General features: G+C 44.6%; 1 non-coding gene across 1 annotated transcript; it reads left to right on the top strand.

The window, feature by feature from the left end:
- Positions 1-2,146: 2,146 nt before the first annotated feature.
- On the top strand, positions 2,147-2,242 carry trnai-uau (transfer RNA isoleucine (anticodon UAU)). The gene is made up of 2 exons: positions 2,147-2,184; positions 2,207-2,242. It is a non-coding gene; the product is annotated as a tRNA-Ile (tRNA).
- The last annotated feature ends 3,592 nt before the right edge of the window (positions 2,243-5,834 follow it).

Below are 5,834 nucleotides of genomic sequence, written 5' to 3'. Positions count from 1 at the left end.
GAATGTTTTGCTGATTTAGTGATAGTCATTTTTCAGGAAATTAGTAAACTCGTCTCGAAACATGAGATTTCCAGTTTCTAATTCGCTAAATGGAGTTGGGGTGCAGATCAGCGATGAGCTGCTGTGACTCCGCGCGCCGGTTTAACCGGAATTAGACGTTTCAGTGAAGTGAAGTGAACCGTCTCAATCCGGTTTATTTCTTTATTTATAACATTGTTTATTTTGAGTGACAGATTTATCGAAAATTCATTAAGAATTTAGTTTTCAGTTTCTGATCAATTGGAATCTGAAACAGATAAAAATAAGGAAAGAAAAACATTACAAAGGTCAAAACTCGAACTGATACAATCACCTTGTCTTCACCTTTAAGGGGAACCAGTTCTCCCCGGAGCCCTGTTCAATATTCATCCCTCCAGTAACATCACTATAATACATTATCTGTTCATTGTAACATCGCTGTGTTTGGGATCTTGCTGTGCGAAAATTGACTGCCTCGTTTCCAACATGTCAGCAGTGACTACACTTCAAAAAGTGCTACATTGTCCGTAACGCGCTTTGGGACGTCCGAGGTGGCGACGGGCGCTATCAAAATGCGATCATTCTTCCAGTGGCTCCATTTTCGAATCCTGTCGACTGGCGCACGCAGGAAACGTTGGGGGAAAGATTGGAAAAGGGTAGTTTTTGGTCGCAGATAGTGTGATGCCCTGTTACCCCGTGCCCAATGACTCTTGGGCAGGCAGGACGCAAGATTCAGCTGCCCGAGCACTCACCTGCAATCAGCGTTCTCTTTCGGGCCTTGGACGTGGAATCAATGCAATTCGCACTTTCCACCGCCGGGGGGAGCTCAATCTCTTTAAAGGAGGATGTTGCTCAGAAATCGAATAAAGATAGCTGGTACCTGTTATTTGCTTAAAATAACAGTCTACTTTCCAAACGGAGTCTGAACGGAGATTAGACATTGTACACATAAAACACAGATGCAGGTTCCATCCCAATGTTTGAAAACTGATGAGTTATGTTGAAACATTGAATATAAGTTGTGCACAATTAAATCCCACATCCTCCAATCTGCACACCAGACCTCACCAATCTGCCGATCTGATTTGGTACCAGGCCTGGAGGGTGCATGCACCAAGGTTCTCTGATGATGCTGAGAGACTGTGGTGCAGTTGAACAGAAGGAGGAGCATGCTTTATCCACAGGGGTGGGCGCGGGCAAGAGGCCCTCCAGGCATATATCCAAAAGGCAGTGGGAGGCAGCGGGGGACGAAGTCAATGCCAGGCGCACAGCATCATGAACATGGATGCAGTGCAGGAACAAGTTCAATACTTTGACGTGAGTGGTCAAAGTGAGTGAGGGCAAATCTCAAGTGGCATCTCCGCCCAAATGCACCACGCAATACACCCCCCATCCCCCACATACCAACAATCTCTTTCCATCAGCACTCAACTCTTGTAACCAGAGGCTTCCTCTCGCTCTTACACATTACCACTGTTGCAAGCCGCCCACCCACAACTCATAGGTCACACACACTGGCAGCTATTTAACCATGACAGGCACATCACTCAGCCACACATCCCGCTTTCTTGCAGGTGAAGGTGGCGCATATCAGGAGGCAGCAAGTGGCAGTGACACTTAGCCCGTCGATCCTGTTCCACCATTCAATGAGATCATGGCGGAGCTGTGACCTAACTCCATATACCCGGCTTCGCCCCATATCCCTTAATACCCTTGTTTCACAGAAATCTATCAATCTCAGAATTAGCATTCACAAGTGAGCTACCATCAACTACCATCTGCAGAAGAGCGTTCCAAAACGTCTCCCACCCTTTGCGGATAGAAGCTGAGGTGAAGTGAAAACAGCACACATGGAGTGAAGAAAGTGTCTCAAGATGTTGTGCAGATCGAAGCTGAATATGAATTTATCGCAATTCACGCGATGTCATGAATGCAGAATGAAAATGCTCCTACATTGGGCGTTAATCGAACACTTGCTTCGTGTGTGGCAGGAAAGAATTCGATTTCCAAAACACCAATGCCCAAGTGGCAGGTGGCGGCATGTGTCCACTTGGAAACCTGCCTGAAAGAATATGCAGTCTTACAGGCCGAAAATGAGTGTGTTTGATGAGACTACTAACCCAACGCGGCTCCAGTGGCGCAATCGGTTAGCGCGCGGTACTTATATAACAGTATTCAGGCTCAAGAAATGCCGAGGTTGTGAGTTCGAGCCTCACCTGGAGCAGTTTAACCTTTTGCTTCCAACATTTCCACCGGAGTTCAAGGGACAGCTGGTCTGTTCCCTGAAGCATCTCCTTCTTCGTGTTCTCATGTGGGCACTGGAACATCAGGGTGAACTCTATGACATTTCACAAGTGTTGTCAGCAGCTAAACGTGTTTACAACGCGCAAGACGCCTCATGCCACCAGCTGTTTGAACTGGCCGTCCGCCACAAATGCACTTGTTCATGCCCCAGTATAACTATCGGGGACTTTCCAGACTCTGAGGACTTCACCGAGGACTGCGAGTGCATACGGTGCCTTGGAGAACCACAGGCTCAATTACCAGCCGTCGACTTCAGGGGTCCCCGACGGGCAGACGCACGTGAGCTTGTGATTGATTGTTTGTCTGTTACAGTACTTATATGTTATAAGTGTTACAATAAAGTAGTACCTTTTACTTTCGCCTGTGTACTATATTGTCTCAGATCCAGAACCTGTGTTTAAAACAAAACACGACACAATACGACAGTGTAACCCTGCGATAAAACAATACATAGATTCTAGATAGAATTTACAGAAACTGGCCATTCGCCCCAACTGGTCTCTGCTGGTGTTTATGCTCCACACAATATTCCTCCTACTCCATCTCATCTAAAACTATCAGCATATATTTCTGTTCCTTTCTCTCTCGTGTACTTATCTAGCGTCCCCTTACATATTTCTAAGATATTCTCCTCAACTACTCCATGTAGCAGTAAGTTCCACATTCTCACTACTGTCTGAGTAAAGATGTTTCTCCTGAATTCCTTATTGAAGGTATGAGTGATTATTTTCTACTGATCACCCGAAAATTTCGGCTCCCCGTAAGTTGAACCATCTTCTCTATCCCCACCTATCAAACCACGACATAATTGTAAAGACCTCGACCAGGTCACCTCTTAGTCTTCTCTCTTCTAGAGTAAAATGTCCCACACTGTTCAGTCTTTCCTGATAGGTATAACCTCTTAGAATTGTTATGATCCTCGTGAATATTTTATTTTCGTTCTCCAGTGCTTCTATATCCGTTTCCGTAATATGGAGACCAGAACAGTGCAGGCCTAAAACGTCATCATTGAGAGCGGTTCGTCAATCCAGATCAAAGGGAATTCAGGATTGAGAAAGTCGGGGTGGACCGGCGCCACTCGCATAACAGGAAGTGTCGGGCCGGCAGTTGCCTTTCATGGACATCAGCTTGGATTTTTGTTTCACCCACAGCGTCATTATTATGGAGCCCTCATCTGAAATATAAATCGGGGGAACACAGCATCATTATTATGGAGCCATGATATGAAGTATAAATCTGGGGGAACACAGCATCATTATTATGGGGCCGTGATCTGAAATATAACTCTGGGGGAACACAGCATCATGATTATGGAGACCTGATCTGATATATAACTCCTGGGGAACACAGCATCATTATTATGGAGCCCTGATCTGAAATATAACTCCTGGGGAACACAGCATCATTCTTATGGAGCCCTGATCCGAAATATATCTCTGGGGGAACACAGCATCATTATTATGGAGCCCTGATCTGAAATATAACTCTGGAGGAACACAGCATCATTATTTGGAGCCCTGATCTGAAATATTACTCTAGGGGAACACAGCATCATTATTATGGAGGCCTGATCTGAAATCTAACTGTGGGGGAACACAGCATCATTAATATGGAGGCCTGATCGGAAATATAACTCCAGTGGAACACAGCATCATTATTATGGAGTCGTGATCTGAAATAGAACTCTAGTGGAACACAGCATCATTATTATAGAGTCGTGATCTGAAATATAACTCTTAGAGAACTCAAGCCCAGAACCTTTCAAATGTCGTTACAGTCTTGAACTAAAAGTCCAATGTGCTGTCCGTCGCGCCACAGAACCCAATATATTTTACCTCTTCTTTCACTCTGTTCTTGTGAATCTGATGTTGGGCAAACTTTTGTAAATATCTAAATTCTCCCTATTCCATTTTATTAAACACTTTCGTTCATATATTTCACACCAAGCTTGTTGTTGTAGTTCGGAGCAGGAGTAATATGTCAGGAGAAATCAGCTTTTGCTGGAGGTAAATATAAATCACCACTGAGCAGGAAATGCTCATTTGGTAAATATCATTCACAAATCATCCTAAAAAATGGAGCACAATGTGGAAAGAAATTCGGGAAATAATTATAGTCGTCAAAATAATATTCGAGCTGCACTCGCCTTGCATTAAACAAGAGAGGAATTAATTGCGGGGAATATTTGTGCAATGAGTTACTTCACCAGACGGTTGCTTTTATTACTCGTAGAGAAACACCAACAATTATGAGGAGATGCACAGACTGAATATCTGGGGCTCAATTCCATTGGATTCTCAACAGTCAGTATAATAATTTACAATTATTGATAAGGAAACCCGCAATCTTATTATTTAGCAGTGAGGACACAGATATTAAAAACGAGTGGCCCGACTGCTTCGGACTCATTCCCAAGAAATGACCGGACCAGAGGGGTTTAGAATTTCGCAAAACGGAGACTGGACATAGCAGAGTGTCCCAGACTCTGATCTGAGAATTGGACCTTCACTTGGTGTAAAATGGGTCACTCACTGAAAGAAATAAACCAGCATCAGCCCCGAAAAATCAACGAGTTCCGATATTAAGTGACGGCCCCGATAACCATTCAATTCTCAGACAGAGGCTGTTTTGGGTTTGACAAACTGTGAAACAGAGAAGTGTGGGATGATATAAATTATTGTAAATTATCTATTTTTGTTTCAGATTTACAGTTTCTCTTCAATTGTTACTGACAGGAGCGGCTGTAACGGAGCTGACTGACTGAGTAACAAGCTGCGATCAGTCATTGGCCTGTGCTCCAAACCAGCTCGTTGGACCTGCTCATTTCAGCTCACTTCATTCTCAGCTACCGGGAAAATTACTGTAAGAGAAGATGTGAATAACAGCTGGAAAAAACAATGGTCTCCACATTGGTGGTCTGAGCTCTCCAACATACAGCAGTTAAGGGACTCGGTGAGTTTGATGTTCAGAGACAACACAGCACAGTTTCAGTCGTGCAAGCTCCATCCACTTATATTCATAGAATCACAGAAAGGTAACAGCACGGAAGGAGGCCATTCGGCCCATCGAGTCTGCGCCAGCTCTATTCAAGAGCAATCAAGCTCGTCTCACTCCTCCGCCCTATCCCCGTAACCCTGCAAATGCTTTCCCTTCAAGTACGTATCCAGTTCCCTTTTGAAGGCCATGATGGAATCTGCCTCCCCCACTCCCTCGGGCAGTGCATTCCAGATCCGAACCACTCTCTGTGCAAAAAAGATTTTCCTCATGTCACCATTGGTTCTTTTGCCAATCACCTTGAACCTATCTCCTCTGGTCCTTGACCCTTCCGCCAATGGGAACAGCTTCTCTCAATCTGCTCTGTCTGGACACGTCATGATTTTGAAGAAGGTGGATGATTTTGAAGAATGACTTGTTAGAAGGATTATAGGGGAGAGCAGAATGTTTTTCAGTGGGTGGTGGGGATCTGGAATCACTGCCTGGAAGGTTGGAAGAGGCAGAAACCCTCATCGCGT

Source organism: Heptranchias perlo, unplaced genomic scaffold (genome assembly GCF_035084215.1).
Source record: "Heptranchias perlo isolate sHepPer1 unplaced genomic scaffold, sHepPer1.hap1 HAP1_SCAFFOLD_54, whole genome shotgun sequence".
Taxonomy (NCBI): Eukaryota; Metazoa; Chordata; class Chondrichthyes; order Hexanchiformes; family Hexanchidae; genus Heptranchias; species Heptranchias perlo.
Note: the sequence above shows the minus strand (reverse complement) of the source record. Positions and strands in the feature narration are given on the sequence as shown.